Source organism: Doryrhamphus excisus, chromosome 23 (assembly GCF_030265055.1).
Source record: "Doryrhamphus excisus isolate RoL2022-K1 chromosome 23, RoL_Dexc_1.0, whole genome shotgun sequence".
Classification (NCBI taxonomy): Eukaryota; Metazoa; Chordata; class Actinopteri; order Syngnathiformes; family Syngnathidae; genus Doryrhamphus; species Doryrhamphus excisus.
Window position 1 is genome coordinate 8,978,204 of NC_080488.1, and position 21,846 is coordinate 9,000,049.

Consider the following 21,846-nt stretch of genomic DNA (forward strand, 5'->3'; position numbering starts at 1 on the left):
TGTGAGGCCTGCGTGCTAACCACTCGTCCCCCGTGCAGCCATCACATTTATTTTTATTATTTTTTTTATTTTTTTAATTAATGCGACCCTAAACGATTGCCTATTTTTGAAGGAGGAGCAAAAAAAACTTTTTTTGGACCAAAAATCCAAAATTAAAGTCATATGCAAATGTATAAGCAAATGTAACATTGAAAAAAATATATAATATATTTCATGAATTTTTATTGTAAGTTTGACGTGTTTGTCTATATATGCGATGTGATTGGTTGGCGACCAGAACAGGGTGTACCCTGCCTCTCACCCAAAGTCAGCTGGGATAGGCTCCAGCATCCTCCCGTGACCCTTGTGAGGATAAGCGGCATAGAAAATAGAAAGGGGGCTGCAAGAACGCTGTTGAGATAAACACAAAAATAAAAAATTTGTTTTCCCAAAGTCATAAAAGAAATCCAATTCCGTTACAATAGTTGTCCAGGGAGAACACGAACACTTTTAACAATTTTTTCACAATTTCTCCAATTTCTTTAAGAATTGCCTCTTTAAAATGAACCCAAATGCACGCACACACATTGCAGTTCTTGAAGGAATCTTATCCAGGAGTAAGATTATCATTTGACCCAATTGGTGTGTTTTTCTGACCTACTTATGGGCTTCGCCCTGCAGGGTTTGGCCTTTCTGTACACGGTAGGTAGGCGTGCACAATGGCATGGTGCTTTCATGTGCACGTATCGACTGTACTGATACATAGCTCTGGCCTGACCTGAAGCATAATGATTCAAGGAAAGTGTCTGCATACTGTATCGTGATTCAAAACTAATTTTGCAATAAGTATGCAGAATAAATGCATTTGGAAAACTCGTGAAGACTCTCAACTCCTTTTTTCGTATCTTCAAATATATTTTCCCTCAACTTTGACGGCTGTCGCTGATATCCTTAATGGAGTTTTTGGTGGATTTAAAGTGTGTTCATTCAAAGGTCATGAGGTCATATCACATCAGCAAGGTAATGGAGTTGACAGGGGTTCATCTGAGTCGTGTTCTTCAAGCTTGAGGGGGTCTGATCCGCGTCGTCTGCAACCAGCAGCGAGAATCGTCCTTACAGCTCGCTTTGTTTGGCAATAAGTAGGACAACCGCTGGGGGTAATTTAATTGTTTATATATGTATGGACAACATAGGTGTGGGTGTATTCAGTCCTGCTGTTGTATTTACAGTATACAGTATGTGTAAGTCTGTAGGAACGCTAATGATACAATATGGTTTGACTCAATAGTAAATGATTATGATTGAATACACCAAAACCCGGAATGTGACCCAAAAAAAAAGTACGTTACTAATAAAAACAGCAGCTGTACAATAAAATATTTTATCTGAGACTTCCTGCATTTTCAAGTGTGTGGAGCACAGTGGGGAGTGGCCATTCAGGGCTCAAATTAGAGCCTGATGAGAGATTCTAATGATGCTGCTGCATGGTTCAGTCCACATCCAGAGGGGCCAAATATCCAATTAAAGCGCTCTCTCTCTCTCTTTCTCTCTCTCACTCTCTCTCTCTCTCTCTTTCTGAGATAATTACTGCAAAGCCTGCATGTAAATTCAATTCAAGAGAATACCTCTGGAGGAAGAACTCACAAAAAGCCAGCAAAATGTCATGACTGTTATGGAATTGCCACTTACTAGATGTAATCCATCATATTTTCTGTTGGTTATCATGAGTTCTGCATGCAAAGTATGTACTCGTTTGACAGATATCCCAATTAAGATACATTATAACATTATTTTTTGACATCTCCTTCATGAATTGCATTGCATTTACTTTGTACGGCTAATAATTAAAACCAAAAAGGACAATTTTTGTAGTACTCCAGTACGCTCTCTTTCTTCACTTGACATTTCAGAGTCAACGTAGTAAACCCACAACAATAGTAGATATAAATTACTTGACTCTTATCGAGAAGAAAGCCATCTACCAGGGCTTTGAAGCTAAACTTCATTCATTCAGTCACGGGGGTGCTGGAGCCTATCCCAGCTGTTTTCAGACAAGAGGTGGGGGACACCTTGGACTGGTCGCCAGCCAATCACAGATCACATAGAACCTAGAAAATACAACAAAATGGAGAATTGTGAAGCATAAATGTGTACATGTTGGCAGGTCCGCACAAACATATAAAGTACCACTGCCCCACTATTTGAGAGGCACTGGTTTAAATATAAGATATACTGTCCTTCCTTATTTATTGCAATGAATCGGTTCCAGGCCCTCAAGAGGGTCGCAGGCATGCTGGAGCCTATCCCAGCTGTCCACCCTGGACTGGTGGCGAGCCAATCACAGGGCACATATAGACAAACAACCATTCACACTCACATTCATATCTATGGACAATTTGGAGTCGCCAATTAACCTAGCATGTTCTTGGAATGTGGGAGGAAACCGGAGTACCCGGAGAAAACCCACGCATGCACGGGGAGAACATGCAAACTCCACACAGAGATGGCCGAGGGTGGGGAAAGACAAAATAAGTAGCCAAAAAGTTACCACTTCCACACAATATAAGAGGAGAACTCGTTCATTCATTCATTTTCTACCGCTTATCCTCACAAGGGTCACGGGGGGTGCTGGAGCCTATCCTAGCTGTCTTCTACACCCTGGACTGGTCGCCAGCCAATCACAGGGCACATATAGACAAACAACCATTCACACTCACATTCATACCTATGGACAATTTGGAGTCGCCAATTAACCCAAGTTGAAATATTAAAGAAGTTGCCATAAAGTTGTAATATAATGATAAACCGACTAAACCTACATTTACAGTAGCTTTGGGAATGTTAAATATAAGAAATATTATGGGAAAAAAGTCCAAATATTAGAAGAAGAACATGTAGTACGAAGATTCATTCATTCACTTTCTACCACTTTGCCTCACGAGGGTCACGGGGGGTTGCTGGAGCCTATCCCAGCTGTCTTTGAACGAGAGGCGGGGTACACCCTGGACTGGTGGCTAGCCAATCACAGGGCACATATAGACAAACAACCATTCACACTCACATTCATACCTATGGACAATTTGGAGTCGGCAATTAACCTAGCATGTTTTTGGAATGTGGGAGGAAAGGAATCGAACTAGGGTCTCCTCGCTGCATGGCCGCCGCGCTAACCACTCATCCACCGTGCAGCCCGAAGCTAAACTTCAACATTCAAAATACCTGCTCAAAATATCTGCCCAATATTTGCCACACCCCTGGATTTCCTCAAACTATGGTGTTCGCCGAGGGTCAAACAGGATGTGCGATAAAAAAAATTGTGACGTTAAAGGGAATTTCTGTTTGACGGCCCTAATGAATCGATAAAAAAATATCTATATATCACATTATCACTCAGAGGTATCACTTATGGTGACACCTCAGCTTGCAGCAGATGGTTCTGGAGTACTGAGGGATTCTGTTTCCAGTACCCATGGTTGGTTGTCGGATAACACGGCCATATTATGACCATTCAGACGCAGGATGATGTCAATTCCCCTCATGGCTGGGCTCCATTAACCCCACTCAAACACTGATTGTGATATAATGCTTACTGTTCCTGAATCTGCTGCGACTGGTGCCTTGTAATTCCAAACAGGAAGTGTTGCTGTAATGAAACAAGACAAGATGTCGGACTGACAGGTGACATAATGTAGCTGACTGGCGCCACGACAAGAAAAAGGCTTTGATTTTTATATGCTGACCTTTCACACCATCTCTCGGCTATCAACCAGTGTACGAAAACCAGAAGCGGCAGCCAGTCCGAATGGTTTTAACGTACAATCTGTCCCTGTGATACTCAATGGCTCATCCAGCATCTCCTCTGTTGCAGTGGGATGATGCATCAGATGTGGCAGTGCAGCCGAGCAGTCGCTTTGGTGAAAACACTGGAGCTTTTATTGCCTGTACTGAAGGAGCACAATGAGTGTGGACCTTAATCAGCATAAACATAAACCATACATCAGGGGTCTCAAACTCAAGGGGTCTGGGTGAGACTGGGTCGCATCAGGTTTTCCAAAAAAAAAAAACCAAAAAAAGGCATTTATTAAAAACTTTTTCAGTGCTTTGGTTCCGATTTTCTACAATAAAAGCTCTGATAAAACATTCCACTGTTCTCAAATATCTTAATTTTTATTTTTCTGCACAAAATAAGATGAAAAATAAACAAATCAAGAATAAAGAAAATCAATCAATCAGTAATAAATAAATATAATAATAATAATAAAACAGCAAATAATAAAAACTTAAGAAACCACATATAGTTGGTGGGTAGACAAATTATTTTTTTTCAAATTAAAATGAACAAAGCATTATTAGAGCCCTGTAGACATGACAAAACACGACTATAGTCACATTTATACTCTTTTTATTTACAATATATTGCGCAACTGCAGGGTCTTGAGACACATGCTAACTCGCAAACTAGAGAGCTAGCGACCTAAACGGTAGCCTCCAAGTTATTTCCTTTAAACTTATAAAAGCTAAAAACTTACCACTTCCACACGGATAGGGAGGATAACTATTAACAGTTATTTAACCTTTAACATGAACATTAATCAAACGTAATAATTTTTTTCTGGGTACATGATACCATACAGCATCCATATCAAAAACTTACCACTTCCACACGGATAGGGAGGATAACTATTAACAGTTATTTAACCTTTAACATGAACATTAATCAAACGTAATAATTTTTTCTGGGTACATGATACCATACAGCATCCATATCAAACTTGCGCGGGCCGCACTAACATTAAACTTTCATATGAAGGCTGGGGCCTCAAACTAGTGTCCTGCGGGCCACATTTGGCCCGCGGGCCGTGTGTTTGAGACCCCTGCCATGCATCAATAGCTTCTTATGTTGATCAGTAAAACCACCTATATAAATCTTGATCATTGTACATTATATTTGCATAGCTTTACTCATTTTAATACCTTATCTGCGCAGCAATTTGATTAAATGACCTGAATTAGCTTAACCTCGGTTTTACATGCCATAATTGCATCATACTAGGTTTGGTTGATTAGTGTTCCAGTCTGCATAATTTTTTTTTTTAAACATGCATTGCAATGCTGCATTAATAAAGTGTTATGGCTTCATTTTTGGTGGAGAAAGCAGCTTTGAACAACTTTACGTCTAAGCTGGAGGAAACAAAAAGCAGACACAGTTGAACGGACAGGCGAAAGTCTGTTTTTTTTTTTTTGCAATCTTAGACAGGCACAAAACCACATGCTGAGAGTCAATTAACATAACCTCGCCATAGAGCAGAGATACAAACGGCACATTTAAATTCAGGGAACCTGCAGGCATTCAGATAAAGCTGGTGTAAGAAGTTGCACAAACTACCTGCAAATAGAAAAAGTAACGACATCCGTGACACTTTATTTTACTTCAGGTAATGGAGGAAGTGATCTGTACTTGAAATAATTTATAATCCCGCTTCTTTGAAAAGTTTAAAAACAAATCCAAGACACAATGAATCTTCATTTCATGATAAAAGTTTCTCATATTTCTTAGCTTAGGAGACTTACAATTCTGATCCATTTTTCTGACCTATAAATGTAGTTAGAATGTTGTATTACCATGTCCCAAAGTTTCAGATAATGAGCTTTGCGCATTAGGAAGTAAGCCCTAAAAAAAGTTTGGGATTGCTCGAAACGTTCTGTTTTAAAAGGCGTGGTAAAACGGCTCCTTTGTGATGTCACAGAGGGACAGGCTTGCTTATATGGTTCATTGTTCGGAAGCACTGTGAGACGTGGGTGGAATAAATTATTAAAATTGAAATTGACGAAAATACAGCTGGAATAGGTGCAGATTCTGGAAAATCTAAAAGGTTTTCTGTACGGGTTATTGTGTGTAGCTGCTCTATAGGAGTCTACAACTCAATACAAAGGGTAGAAAAATTAGCATAATAGATCCTTTTCATGTTGGACACACAGTCAGGAGATTGAGAAGACTTGGGTTCGATTCTCCGGTTATATTAATTGCTGACTCCAAATTAAATTAAAGCGTTATTATCCATGGCAAATATCAGCCTAATGTTGAATTCCCACCCCTAATTGATAGGTTGCTACCCATATGTGTCATCGTTAGGAAGCACTGTGGAATGTGGGTGGAATAAATTAAAACAAACCGTTTTGGCAGGAAGCACAAATTGACGAAAATACAGCTGGAATAGGTGCAGATTCTGGAAAATCTAAAATGCTTTCTCTGCGGGTTATTGTGTGTAGCTGCTCTATAGGAGTCTACAACTCAATACAAAGGGTCGAAAAATTAGCATAATAGATCCTTTTCATGTTGGACACACAGTCAGGAGATTGAGAAGACCTGGGTTCGATATTAATTGCCGACTCCAAATTAAATTAAATCGTTATTATCCATGGCAAATATCAGCCTAATGTTGAATTCCCACCCCTAATTGATAGGTTACTGAGGACTAAAACCAAATATCCTAATGCGCCTAATGCCGACCAATTGCCAATGTGCTCTTCTGGTATTACTATAAAATGACGCTTATAATTTATCTCTTCAACATGGTGCACTTAATGGCCGCCATTGTGGGAGTCATGCAGTGACCCACACAAGGCTCTCATCAGGCCGCGATGGCTCTGGAAGGACAGCAGCAGAAAGTACTACCTTTTATGGCTTGATTGCTGCATTACTGCCTTTGCTGCGTTTCATTGTGTACACACCCCCACTGTTATAACACCAGAGCGGGACAGTGGGAGGGGAACCATTGTGTCCTTGGTGGGTTATTTTAGCTCCAATGGAGATGGATTTTTGCTGGAACCCTTCTTTGAGCGGGCACTCCGGTGCTTCATGTTTGAGGTTGTAAATCAATGTTGTTTTGTTAATTTTATTGTTTTTTGCACTCAAATTAATTATCATTCAATTAATTAATCAGTGCATCGGGAATGCAACTTAAATTGTAGGGTCAGGAAATGAATTAATTTGAATCTGTTCGAGTATTTGAGGACGTAGAAAATATTCTTACAATGCTCTGATCATGAGTAACAACTTCAAAATCAATAAGGTTTGTTTTGTTTGTGTGAGGAGATATTGTTTTTGGTAGTATTTACCATATTTTATCATTTACAGAATGAATAAATGCTAAAGTATATTGACACACCATTTTTTATGAAGAATAGTTTCCGCCAGTGGTGTTCCGTTAGGGCCAGCAAAGCTTTCTCTGCTGGCCTAAACCTTTGTTCCATTAAATTAATTCCCAATAGTTTATCTTAATTTTCTGCTTCTAGTACATATTAGTACTATATGTGTGTATTAGATTTTTGTCCAATCTGAATACAGTTCAGTGTCAATGTAGCCATGTCAATCTCATCTGCCCAAGGCCTTCAGAATCAGTAGTGCTGGCCCATGTCACTTAAAGAAAACTGTACTTTTTCGGGATGTGAGACTTTGACACGTCTTACTCTTTTCTGTGCGTGGTAGCAAAATAAAAAAAGACACTCCCGAGTGCATAGAAAGAGTTCCGGTTTGTGTTGCTAACTTTAGCGGAGTTGCTAAATTTTTAAATGTCCACTTTTAACATATAACTTTATGTGTTGGATGCCAAATTCGATCGAGAAGTAAAGACTGGACAGTCGGAAGTTTCTCAAAAAGAGAGATTACTTCAAGACGTCTCTCAATGGTAAGTAGCATTAGCATGTTAGCGTTAGGTTTTCTACAGTATCCGTACCAGTGCCTGATGGTGGCGTCTTTAGGAATTGTAAACAAATGCGGCGTTCTCTTTTAAGGCATTGCTAGCAAGGTCAGAGTTTATACATAAGGAAGTACTCCCCTCTGTGACATCACAAAGGGACAATTTTACCACGCCTTTTGAAACAGAGGATTTTGAGCCATCCCAAACTTCTTTCAGGGCTCACTTCCAAATGCGCGAACCTCATTATCTGAAACTTTGGCATCGTTTAACACGAGAATATAACATTCTAACTCCATTTATTGATCAGAAAAGTGCTTAAAGCATAATAGGTCCCCTTTTAAATTTCCAAGTTCTCAGTTTTCTCGAATGCAGCATTCAAGCGAGCTTGCCTGGCACAGACATGAATTTCAGTGCAGCCTCGAGCACTTGTTAGAGGAATCTAAGCGCAACAGCTAATTGATTCGTACCATGTGGGAGGGAATGAAAAATGTAACCACAGTCAAACGTCAAATAATATTACTCTTTTAGAGTAGTGGGCCTAATGTAATTAGGGCCTCTGCGTCCTTTTCATTCTTTTAGAAATATATGAATATTGGATTTAGAAAGCCCAAAACGCTGGTATCAGAAAGCAGAACAAGTTCAAGCAATTTGGGATGATTTCATATACGTGCTAGTTTATAGGAAACGTCCATATCAAAGTACATCTGCACGTTGATGCTAATTGTCTCTGACTGCTTTTCTGCTCCTATAAAAAAAAAAAAAAAGAAGCAGACTTTAAGGCCACTATTAAAAGACGCTCTGTCTTAAATGAAGCATATTCCAGAAAGGTCACGAAAATCATAGCAGGAGCCTGTGCTTGCCGTGTTGACTCTTCTTACAATATGCACTCTGACAAGTGTTACCGTCCCGTGAGGAACACTTCATGGCATGATAAAGTAACTAAACAGATATGCTGTGTGCCAGACTGCTCTGTCCAACAGACTGTGTGAAAAGCCTGCATGTGACGTGTGCTGCACACTGGGGCCACGGGGGGATGGCTGACGATTCACTATGAATTTGCGTTTGCGCGCATCATTTGTGTCAAGAACAAAAGCGGCAGATCGTATATACCACCGGTCTCAAACATGCGGCCCGCGGGCCAAATGTGGCCCGCAGGACACTACTTTGAGGCCCCCGCCTTGATATGAAAGTTTAATATTAGTGCGGCCCGTGCAAGTTTGATAAGGATGCTGTATGGTATCATGTACCCAGAAAAAAATATTACGTTTGATTAATGTTCATGTTAAAGGTTAAATAACTGTTAATAGTTATCCTCCCTATCCGTGTGGAAGTGGTACGTTTTTTATATGGATGCTGTACGGTATCATGTACCCAGAAAAAAATATTACGTTTGATTAATGTTCATGTTAAAGGTTAAATAACTGTTAATAGTTATCCTCCCTATCCGTGTGGAAGTGGTACGTTTTTGATATGGATGCTGTATGGTATCATGTACCCAGAAAAAATATTACGTTTGATTAATGTTCATGTTAAAGGTTAAATAACTGTTAATAGTTATCCTCCCTATCCGTGTGGAAGTGGTACGTTTTTGATATGGATGCTGTATGGTATCATGTACCCAGAAAAAAATTATTACGTTTGATTAATGTTCATGTTAAAGGTTAAATAACTGTTAATAGTTATCCTCCCTATCCGTGTGGAAGTGGTACGTTTTTTATATGGATGCTGTATGGTATCATGTACCCAGAAAAAATTGTTACGTTTGATTAATGTTCATGTTAAAGGTTAAATAACTGTTAATAGTTATCCTCCCTATCCGTGTGGAAGTGGTACGTTTTTGATATGGATGCTGTATGGTATCATGTACCCAGAAAAAAATTATTACGTTTGATTAATGTTCATGTTAAAGGTTAAATAACTGTTAATAGTTATCCTCCCTATCCGTGTGGAAGTGGTACGTTTTTGATATGGATGCTGTATGGTATCATGTACCCAGAAAAAATTATTACATTTGATTAATGTTCATGTTAAAGGTTAAATAACTGTTAATAGTTATCCTCCCTATCCGTGTGGAAGTGGTAAGTTTTTGGCTATTTAAGTTCAAAGGAAATAACTTGAAGACTACCGTTTAGGTCGCTAGCTGTCTAGTTTGCGAGTTAGCATGTGTCTCAAGACCCTGCAGTTGCGCAATATGTTGTAAATAAAAAGAGTATAAATGTGACTATAGTCGTGTTTTGTCATGTCTACAGGGCTCTAATAATGCTTTGTTCATTTTAATCTGAAAAAAATAATTTGCCTACCCACCAACTATATGTGGTTTCTTAAGTTTTTATTATTTGCCGTTTTATTATTATTATTATATTTATTTATTACTGATTGATTGATTTTCTTTATTCTTGATTTATTTATTTTTCATCTTATTTTGTGCAGAAAAATAAAAATTAAGATATTTGAGAACAGTGGAATGTTTTATCAGAGCTTTTATTGTAGAAAATCGGAACCAAAGCACTGAAAAAGTTTGTATATTTTTCTGTTTTTTTATAAATATTTGTTGTTTTTTTTTCTGGAATACCTGATGCGGCCCAGCCTTGCCCAGACCCTAGCTCCAGTGGCCCCCAGGTAAATTGAGTTTGAGACCCCTGGTATATACTATGTGCTGACTAAATGTTTTTTGTGTAAATTTCATTAATTCTAATGAAATTAATTTGAGTTTTTTCATGAGTAGCATCTTGACAACAATGTGGAGACAGTGGAGATGTTGAAGTTTATGGTTGGGTGGTTCTAGGTTCTGGGTTCAAATTCAAGCTTGGTCTTCGCTGTGTGGAGTTTGTATGTTCTCCGTGTGTGAGAGAGAGAGAGCGAGCGCACTCAACAAGTACCATCTATTCATGCATCATGCCTATGGAAAGCCTTGTTTTGCTTGTATTGTTGCTATGGTAACATCCACGCTTTGTTTGCATTGCACTTCTCATTTTCTCAACCCACAAGAGCCACCTACTGTACTTCTCATCAATGGATACTGATTGATCCTTTTAGGTATACGCTGGAAGCTTTGTGCAATATTTTTTACTTTGTATAATCAAGCGTTATATTATATTAAGTATACTTAATTGTTTGTGTCTCATGCACACTTCAATTCTCTCTCCACTGTCGAGTTCATGAACACATCAATATGCAGAACAGAAAGGGGTATCAAGCTTAAAACCAGAATTAGCGCACAACTTATTTGACCTCTGAAATAGTTTAACCTTTGCATTGTCTCCTATCTTGACATCTGCCTTCTTCGGCTAAGCCCAAAAAGCTATTAAGTTCCTGTTATAATTGGAATAATAAGCAGTTTTGTCAGTTTTACGGTTTCATCACATTCTTGTAGCGTAACCTTCATTCTGAAGGACACGCTAAGAACTATCGTAAAGCGCGCTAGTTGTTATGTGCACTAAGATTGAGAGAGTGTTAACGCAGCAAGCTCGCACCGACTCTTTGACTGAAGAGGCTTTGATCGTTTTGTTGCACTCCCGAACGAATCTGCTGTGTTGAGTCGTTATTTGTGTGTGAGGATGCTTAGTAACCAAAAAGGTGCAGAAGGAGAAAATACCTCAACTTGAGCAGGAAGGAGAGGATTCCCTGGGGAATAAACATTAGGTGAAAGCTGAGCAACCCATATCTGTGCAAGGAAGATGGGCAGTGGAGTGGAGCGTGTTTTTCCTTGACATGGCACACAAAGCTAAAATCTGTGTTGTCGCTGGTATCCTCAAGTACCAGGTACTTTGGTTAAAAATAAGGTCACATCTATTGAAGTGGATTTCTTTCATATCAAGGAAGTTACTTCATTCAGGTGACCAAACATGTTGATGAAAATGTCCTGGTTTTCGTTGTTTTTCATTAACCCTTGTATTATGTTACGGGTCAATTTGACCCGTTTCAGTTTTTGTGTTGACCAAAGTACTGGTTATCCTTTCTTTTTCTTCATGAAATTTTGTGACTTTTCCTCATCTAGGGTCATTAACACAAAAACTGATTTGTTAACAAATCATGCTAGTTAACCTTGTATTATGTTACGGGTCAATTTGACCCGTTTCAGTTTTTGTGTTGACCAAAGTACTGGTTATCCTTTCTTTTTTTTCCATGAAATTTTGTGACTTTTCCTCATCTAGGGTCATTAACACAAAAACTGAAACGGGTCAAATTGACCCGTAACATAATACAAGGTTAACTAGCATGATTTGTTAACCCTTGTATTATGTTACGGGTCAAATTGACCCGTTTCAGTTTTTGTGTTGACCAAAGTACTGGTTATGCTTTCTTTTTTTTCATGAAATTTTGTGACTTTTCCTCATCTAGGGTCATTAACACAAAAACTGATTTGTTAACAAATCATGCTAGTTAACCTTGTATTATGTTACGGGTCAATTTGACCCGTTTCAGTTTTTGTGTTAGTGACCCTAGATGAGGAAAAGTCACAAAATTTCATGAAGAAACAGAAAGGATAAAAAGTACTTTGGTCAACACAAAAACTGAAACGGGTCAAATTGACCCGTAACATAATACAAGGGTTAAGTCATTAATTTGAGCGGCATTAGGGCACTTTGCAGAACGTGACGTCATCCCTGAGAGACTGTAGCGTGGGTGAATTCTTGCCAAAAAGCCAAAGAATAAGCAGAATATGTATTTTTTTTTGTTTAATTGTCATGTAGAACACTGGTTTGCGAATTTGGAGGGCACATTTTTCCGAAAATATTAGTTACATTTAAAACTGGATAAGTCATTTGACCTCAGGTTCCTGTGTCATTCTCTTTTTAGAACTGTGGAGTTTGTGTCTTGGTTAAAGTTTATACAGTAAACCTCGGATATATCGGATTCAATTGTTCCCACTGGTTTTGTGCGATATAAGCGAAATCCGTTATATGCGTATACCGGAAAATGTCCGTTTTACGCATATATCGGATTTATATCCGGTATATGCGTAAATCGGATTTTATCCGTTATAAAAAGGCACTTCCTTGACTATGTTTCCAATGTACCTGGACGCGCAGGCAACGCTGCAAACGCTGCAAACGACGTCGTATAGCGGCCTGTCACGATTCGGCGAATCGGAGCGCCACGATGCAGCCATCCGATATATGCGAGGGAAATTTAATGGAAATGCATTGGAACGGGACTGGAGATTTTGTCCGAAATAGGCGAAATCCGTTATAAAAAATCCGATATATGCAATGAATTTTTATTGGAAATGCATTACAGAAAAATTGGTTCTTTTTTATCTGTCCGTTGTGAGCGAATTTCCGATATATCCGAGGTTTACCGATACTGTATATTTTTAAGATTAAGATATGCCTTTATTCGTCCCTCAGTGGGGAAATTTGTATTGCACAGCAGCAAGACTACAGAGTCAGTTAAGCAGTACAAAATACACAATATAGAAAAATAAACAATATAAACAACCCAAGTATTAACAAAATCAACATTTTTTTGAGGCGTCTTTGGGTAAAGTCAGAGTCTGACTCTTTCATTGCCGGTCCTGGTTTTTGGTCATAATATGGTCTCCCCATTTTTACTGTATAGCACTGTGAAAAAAACTAAATCTTGTACTACTCCTCATATGTCATACAGAAGCTGATATGAATGATATATAACTTGAGTTTATCAAAATAATGTAATCTTCAACATGCATTCTTATTGTTTTGACTTAAGTGGATTATTTTTGCAGAATATCACATTATTTATTAAGACTCAGTGCTGCCTCTATATATGCAAAACGAATTAAGAACAATGATAATCAACAGAAGGACTGAAAATAAATTAATAATTGATTATAAATTTTGATCTGCAATCTGACCCCTTTGCTTTTTAGCTTGCAATTTCGAGAATTGGTCGTTCAAATGTATGCAAGTTAATCTGCATCGCTCATTGACTTTAATTACAATCAAGTTCACTGATTGGGCTGAGATGTCTGTGAGATGCTCCAAGCCAGTCTGCGTAGGTTTGAAACCCCCCTTCTTGCAAACAGGCTGTTTCAGCTTGTACGTATGAGCACGGTCCCAACCTTTTGGATGTGTAAGCTGAGGACTCGTTTTGTCACCATTGGACCTGCAAAAGGCTGGTGTGAATGTGAGTTTTGTGTTCTCCCACACATCAACTCAACACGGCAAATACAGCTTGTATGGATAAACATTCCCATGGATGAACTCCAACATCTTACCAGAAGAGTGGAAACTGTTAAAGATACAAAAAGGCTGAAGTAACTACGTCATATACTATGTCAAATATAAATAAGACATGCTTGTGTGTTGCTATAAATGTGTTTCCTAGGGGAGGAGAGTAAGTGGCAGACAGGAAGTGATGTCAGGGGTTAAGAATTGAGTTTTAGCTTGCCATGGCGCGGGGGTGCTGGAGCCCATCCCAGTTGTCTTTGGGCGAGAGGCGGGGTACACCCTGGACTGGTCGCCAGCCAATCACAGGGCACATATAGACCTTGCAAGACAGCCTCTGGTCCCGAAAAGTTTGGGGCAGTCTCACAGTGTCCCCACATCATGCCATGTGTGTATTTGCCTTTAGACATGAGTAAATTAGCCAAAATGCTAACATGCTAACAATCACCATGCTAACACCTAGCAAAACAGCCTCAAGTCCAAAAAGTGTCCAGGCTGTCCGATAGTGTCCCCACATCATACCATGTGTGTATTTGCTAACATGCTAACGGCTATCAAGCAAGACAGCCTCAGGTCACGAAAAGTTTGGGGCAGTCCCATTGTGTCCCCACATCTTGCCATGTGTCTATTTCCATTTAGACATGAGTAAATTAGCTTAAATGCTAACATGTTAATGGCTACCATGCTAGCACCTTGCAAGACAGTCTCAGGTCCCGAAAAGTTTGGGGCAGTCTCACGGTGTCCCCACATCATGCCATGTGTGTATTTGCCTTTAGACATGAGTAAATTAGCCAAAATGCTAACATGCTAACAATCACCATGCTAACAACTAGCAAGACAGCCTCAAGTCCAAAAAGTGTCCAGGCAGTCCGATAGTGTCCCCACATCATACCATGTGTGTATTTGCCTTTATATATGAGTAAATTAGCTAAAATGCTAACATGCTAACAGTCATCATTCTAGCACCTAGCAAGAGGGCCTCAAGTTTAGAAAGTGCCAAGGTTGTCCTATAACCTCCCTACATCATGCCATGTGTGTATTTGACTTTAGACATGAGTAAATTTGCTTAAATGCTAACATGATAGCAATTAGCATTTAGCCACAGGGAGAGTTGAGAAGTTTATCTCAAAAATGAGCCGTCAATCACGTTTCTACGTGGCCGTATGGCTGAGGTACAAGGCTGTGAAAGGTCTGTAAATTCTCATTTTTCCTGGAATGTGGCTGTTCTAAAAATAGAACAGGTGTACCTAATCTAGTGGCCCATTTTTGAACGATTTGGTGAATAGCATCGCCATGGTTACACAAAACGTTCCAAAAAAATAAATACCGCTGTAGTCCTGAGCGTCAGGATTCCGGCGGTGTAACATGTGTGGGGGTCCTTCTTGCGGTTTTGGCCGCATTACGCGCGCAAAAATGGGAAGATTAAGATATTATAATAGCTAAACATCACAAGGAATAACAATATGGGCTTGCTCAGTAATGCAAGCCCCATAGACTGCTGTCTAATAATAACAATATGGGCTTGCTCAGTAATGCAAGCCCCATAGACTCCTGTCTATTTTTATGGGGATTTTTTTTTTAAATCAAACAAAGAAACCACCAATAGTTGGTCAGTTATTATGGGCTGTCTATGGGGCTTGCATTACTGAGCAAGCCCATAATAACTAAAAAAAAAATCCCCATAAAAATGTGATGGATTCTTATTCATTTTCCAATAGTTGGTCAGTTATTATGGGCTTGCTCAGTAATGCAAGCCCCATAGACAGCAGTCTATGGGGCTTGCATTACTGAGCAAGCCCATAATAACAATATGGGCTTGTTATTATGGGCATAATAACAATATGGGCAAGCCCATAATAACAATATGTAATGCAAGCCCCATAGACAGAGCAAGCCCATAATAACAGACCAACTATTGGTGGTTTCTTTGTTTGATTTTTAAAAAAAAATCCCCATAAAAATGTGATGGATTCTTATTCATTTTTCTCTAACCTCGTCGTGGCTTCAAACATATTATGATTTCTCCACTTTTCTGACCTGCAAATGACAGACTCTGGATCCCGACGTTGCATCCTCGGCGTATAGCTCCTGGGTGCACACTCACGCAGTCAAGGTTCCGGTGTCACCAGGACAATTGTGCTTAGCTAAGAACATTGTGTACACACGCAGTGCTGTTGTGATGATCACACAGTAATCCACGGCAGCCATTGTGTTCAACCTGCTGTCATTTTCAATAACTTGCTATCCGGGGCTTCAAATCCAGACATAAGCCCCCTGATGGTCTTTTCACCATTAAAAGAAAATCTATCCGTTTCTCTTTGTGTCTTTGCTTTCCAAACAAAGTACAGCATTGAGGGGTCTGGAAATCCATGTTGTGCCCGCAGGTCATGGAAGTCTGCGTGTGCGAGAGTGTGTTTGTGGATTGGTTCTGAAAAAAAAAAAAAAAAACACACACACCTACAGATCTGCGGTCAAGAGTGAGCAATTCAAGTTTTGGGTTCAAGGAGAGTGCTTGTGATGTGCAGCTCCAGCTGTGGTGAGGAAGCTGGGCCTGGAGTGGCAGGTGTGTGTGAATGGGTGCGTGCTGGGGGGGGTGCGCATGTGTGTGTGTGTGTGTGTGTGTGTGTGTGTGTGTGTGAGGCCTCTCAGCAGACATATGATCTGCTGGCTGTAATTGGTCTGGTATTGGTACTTTCTTATCTGCCAGTCTCTTGACAGCCAAAAGACAAATTATGGATGTGTGCTCTAAGGATACAAAGGACATGTAATTCAGCTACGATGCACATTATCAGTGTGTTGCACGGTAGGTGCAGGTACATCTTGTTAATTCAGTGGAAAAACAAGCAGTTTTTTAATAAAAATCAAAATATGAAATAAGATGCTGCTTCAGTAACATGCAGTGCAATCGCAGTTGCAATCATAGCTTGCTTGCTTCCCAAGCAGTGAAAGAAAACAGACTTCACTCTAATTAAAGCATAATGTTTTTTTCCTCATTATTTGCAAAATAACGAACTGCATGTTCTCTCAAATTCATGATTATATGATTTTTTTTTTGTGTGTCTACAGTGAGAAAATAAGCCTGTAGTGTTTCTGTTGTATTCATTTAATTGTATGTGTGTGTTTTGCCCTCAGGCAAGCTTAAAAGGGACCAGTTATGCTTTTTCCCATTTTTCTGACCTACAAATGTTGTTAGAATGTTGTGTTATTGTGTTAAACTATGCCAAAGTTTCAAATAATGAGGTTTGGGAAGTGAGCCCTGAAAGACGTTTTGGCTGTGAATGCTTGTTTTTTCCGACACCGACTCTCTGTGATGTCACAGTGAACTGGAATTCTTTATACGGGCGTGCTCAGATACAAGCTGTAGGCTTGAAAAATATCGGACTATTTTGGCAAAGCTGGACTATCCGCCAAGTCTGATGACTTTCGAACATTACTTCGAGTCAGAAGGACATACTTAATGTAACAACTTAGAATTAGAAAGTGAGATTCGGCAGTAGTCCAGAAGTCTTCGGGAACACTTGGGAGTGTGACCAATCACTGCAGAGTGGCCGTGCATGGAGGCGGGCCATGGGTTGAATGAATTAAAAGAGACTCTTTTGGAAATCGGGCAGCACGACGGTCGAGTGGTTAGCGCGCAGACCTCACAGCTAGGAGGACTAGGGTTCGATTCCACCCTCGGCCATCTCTGTGTGGAGTTTGCATGATCTCCCCGTGCATGCGTGGGTTTTCTCCGGGTACTCCGGTTTCCTCCCACATTCCAAAAACATGCTAGGTTAATTAGCGACTCCAAATTGTCCATAAGTATGAGTGTGAGTGCCGTTAGCATGTTAGCATTTAAGCTAATTTACTCATGTCTAAATGCAAATAGACACATGGCAAGATGTGGGGACACTATGGGACTGCATCAACCTTTTCGGTACTTGAGGCTTTCTTGCTAGGTGCTAGCATGGTAGCCATTGGCGTGTGAATGGTTGTTTGTCTATATGTACCAGTCCAGGGTGTAACCCTGCCTCTCACCCAAAGACAGCTGGGATAGGCTCCAGCACCCCCGCGACCCTCGTAAGGAAAAAGCGGTAGAAAATGAATGAATGAATGAATGTTTTGGAAATCCAACGAAATACAGATTCTGGAAGATCTAGAAAGCTGCATGTTATTGTGTGTAGCTGCTCTATTGGAGTCCATACCTTTATTCAAAGGGGCGAAAAATGAGCATAATAGGTCCACTTTAACCCTCATGAATAATTGAATGAAACCTACATAAAGTACAGTATAGCCTGTAATGCATGTACTTGGGATTGAACCTCAATTGGAGTGTAATTAAAATATAAAGACCTTTGAAACCGGCACGGGCAATGGTGATGGACGGTAAAAGGTAAGAGGAAAAAGGATGAGGCGAGGAGGAGAAAGAAGACAGATAAGGCGGGATTGGAACTGTCAAAGTGTCACATGAATGCAGGTGGAAAATCCTCTACCTTTGAAACACAGATAGCTGCATCCCGCATCGTCCTAAACCTTCCTGCATGCATCCATCACGGCTTACGCCTGTCATGTATATTTGTTTTCTGCGTTTTGCCCTTTCATCCTATTATATGTATTATACATACATATTATATTTAAATTACGGGAAACAGATGTCACCGTGTGTATACAATTTCCCCCTGGTCCTTTTTAGCTTTCTAGACTATTTTTAACATATTGTTGCTTATTGGTGTTAGGTGGGTGGAGAGCAGGAAGTGCAGGAAGTGTTTCTGCGCCGTGAAACTCTGTCGCTATGTCATGTCTGTACTGTAATATTACATAATTTATTCTTTACTTGAATAGTACACACAATAGCTGTAGTTTGTTTTTAATGATTCATCAGCAGATGCTAGATTTGGCTAGAAGATTGTCGGACACTTTCGTCTTCAAAAAAAAATGCGTAGTTTAACCGCTATCGGCGAATACCGATATTATCAATCCGATAGCAGAAGAACTCATCCATCCACTAAGACCGGTCGCCAGCCAATCACAGGGCACATATACGCAAACAACCATTCACACTCACATTCATACGGCCACATAAAAATCCCTAAATATAAAAATATAGTGGCGGCACGGTGGTTGAGTGGTTAGCACGCAGACCTCACAGCTAGGAGACCAGGGTTCAATTCCACCCTCAGCCATCTCTGTGTGGAGTTTGCAAGTGCATGCGTGGTCAAAAACATGCTAGGTTAATTGGCGACTCCAAATTGTCCATAGGTATGAATGTGAGTGCCGTTAGCATGTTAGCATTTAAGCTAATTTACTCATGTCTAAATGCAAATAGACACATGGCATGATGTGGGGACACTGTGAGACTGCCCCAAACTTTTCGGGACCTGAGGCTGTCTTGCAAGGTGCTGGCATGGTAGCCGTTAGCATGTTAGCATTTAAGCTAATTTACTCATGTCTAAATGCAAATAGACACATGGCAAGATGTGGGGACACTATGGGACTGCATCAACCTTTTCGGTACTTGAGGCTTTCTTGCTAGGTGCTAGCATGATGACTGTTAGCATGTTAGCATTTTAGCTAATTTACTCATATATAAAGGCAAATACACACATGGTATGACGTGGGGACACTATCGGACAGCCTGGACACTTTTTGGACTTGAGGCTGTCTTGCTAGGTGTTAGCATGGTGATTGTTAGCATGTTAGCATTTTAGCTAATTTACTCATGTCTAAAGGCAAATACACACATGGCATGATGTGGGGACACTGTGAGACTGCCCCAAACTTTTCGGGACCTGAGGCTGTCTTGCAAGGTGCTGGCATGGTAGCCGTTAGCATGTTAGCATTTAAGCTAATTTACTCATGTCTAAATGCAAATAGACACATGGCAAGATGTGGGGACACTATGGGACTGCATCAACCTTTTCGATACTTGAGGCTTTCTTGCTAGGTGCTAGCATGATGACTATTAGCATGTTAGCATTTTAGCTAATTTACTCATATATAAAGGCAAATACACACATGGTATGATGTGGGGACACTATCGGACTGCCTGGACACTTTTTGGACTTGAGGCTGTCTTGCTAGGTGTTAGCATGGTGATTGTTAGCATGTTAGCATTTTAGGTAATTTACTCATGTCTAAAGGCAAATACACACATGGCATGATGTGGGGACACTGTGAGACTGCCCCAAACTTTTCGGGACCTGAGGCTGTCTTGCAAGGTGCTAGCATGGTAGCCGTTAGCATGTTAGCATTTAAGCTAATTTACTAATGTCTAAATGCAAATAGACACATGGCAAGATGTGGAGACACTATGGGACTGCATCAACCTTTTCGGTACTTGAGGCTTTCTTGCTAGGTGCTAGCATGGTAGCCATTGGCACACCGGGCCCGAGGTTCACAGCACAGGTGGCAAGCCCATCAAAATTTCCGCGGGAATTTTCTAGTATTTATAATAGTGCTGATTATTTTCAATGAACACCAAACATAAACTAATACATAATATGAAAAATGGACTCCGCTATGCCTGCCAGTCATTACAGCAAATACACAAACAGTATTTGAAGGAAAATATATTTCCCCCACATTTCATTTTCAATTAATTTCTCATTTTCATGAAGTCATAACATAATTGCATGTGAGTGAGAGCAAACATCTGTCCCCTTGCTTTTCAATGAGCGCAGCCTGTCAGGCATGTAATCATAAAATGGTGTGCTGTCACTCACATTTCTTTTTCAGTCCGTATGGAGGTCAGTGTTAGTCCAAGATCTGACGCTTCTGAACCTTTTGATGCTCAATTCCTTGTGCTAGCAATGGGAGGGGAAAAAAAAAACACATCCTGACTTCTGAGTGGGCTTTTATCCACTGATGCTAGCCTTTCAACAAACAGGAAGTAAAGTATGATTTCACCCACTTTAAAGGTTTCTTCCTTTACTTGGACACTTGGCTCAGATTATCACTATAAACACAATGTATTAGCATTTTGGAGATCCTGATAACTTGGTGAATATTACCATGAGACAAGTGTAGTGGACAGGGAATTGGGGAGCCTGTCTGCTTGGTGCTGAGAGATGAAAGTGGCGGTGAAGTGCTATTATGGATGGAGAGCACTCAAAGGAATGCAACGGGTGGCCACTCGGGGGGGGGGTCAACTCTGCACATTCTCCTCCCCGGGGGGAGAAATCTCAAGCTGAAGTATCACCTGCTTTGATATTGGTTGGAAAGCTTCTGTTTCTGCTATGTAGTCACTAAACATGGATGACTCTTGCTGACGACACATTTGAACACTGAAAAATCAGCACAGAAATGCTTATACATACATCACAGTTGGTCCTTGGGTTATGAACAAGGTCTGTTCCTATAAAGCAGGGGTCTCAAACACACGGCCCGCAGGACACTAGTTTGAGGCCCCCGCCTTGATATTTTAGTTTAATGTTAGTGCGGCCCACGCAAGTTTGATATGGATGCTGTATGGTATCATGTACCCAGAAAAAAATATTACGTTTGATTAATGTTCATGTTAAAGGTTAAATAACTGTTAATAGTTATCCTCCCTATCCGTGTGGAAGTGGTACGTTTTTGATATGGATGCTGTATGGTATCATGTACCCAGAAAAAAACATTACGTTTGATTAATGTTCATGTTAAAGGTTAAATAACTGTTAATAGTTATCCTCCCTATCCGTGTGGAAGTGGTACGTTTTTGATATGGATGCTGTATGGTATCATGTACCCAGAAAAAAATATTACGTTTGATTAATGTTCATGTTAAAGGTTAAATAACTGTAATAGTTATCCTCCCTATCCGTGTGGAAGTGGTAAGTTTTTGGCTATTTAAGTTTAAAGGAAATAACTTGAAGGCTACCGTTTAGGTCGCTGGCTCTCTAGTTTGCGAGTTAGCATGTGTCTCAAGACCCTGCAGTTGCGCAATATGTTGTAAATAAAAAGAGGATAAATGTGACTATAGTCGTGTTTTGTCATGTCTACAGGGCTCTAATAATGCTTTGTTAAATTTAATCTGAAAAAAATAATTTGTCTACCCA

General features: G+C 40.0%; 1 long non-coding RNA gene across 1 annotated transcript; it reads right to left on the bottom strand.

The window, feature by feature from the left end:
• Positions 1 to 1,054: 1,054 nt before the first annotated feature.
• On the bottom strand, positions 1,055 to 20,660 carry LOC131110634 (uncharacterized). Its single transcript, XR_009120928.1, has 4 exons — positions 20,530 to 20,660; positions 3,720 to 3,923; positions 3,570 to 3,622; positions 1,055 to 2,087 (listed from the first exon to the last, which is right to left on the bottom strand). It is a non-coding gene; the product is annotated as an uncharacterized LOC131110634 (long non-coding RNA).
• Between the last annotated feature and the right edge of the window lie 1,186 nt (positions 20,661 to 21,846).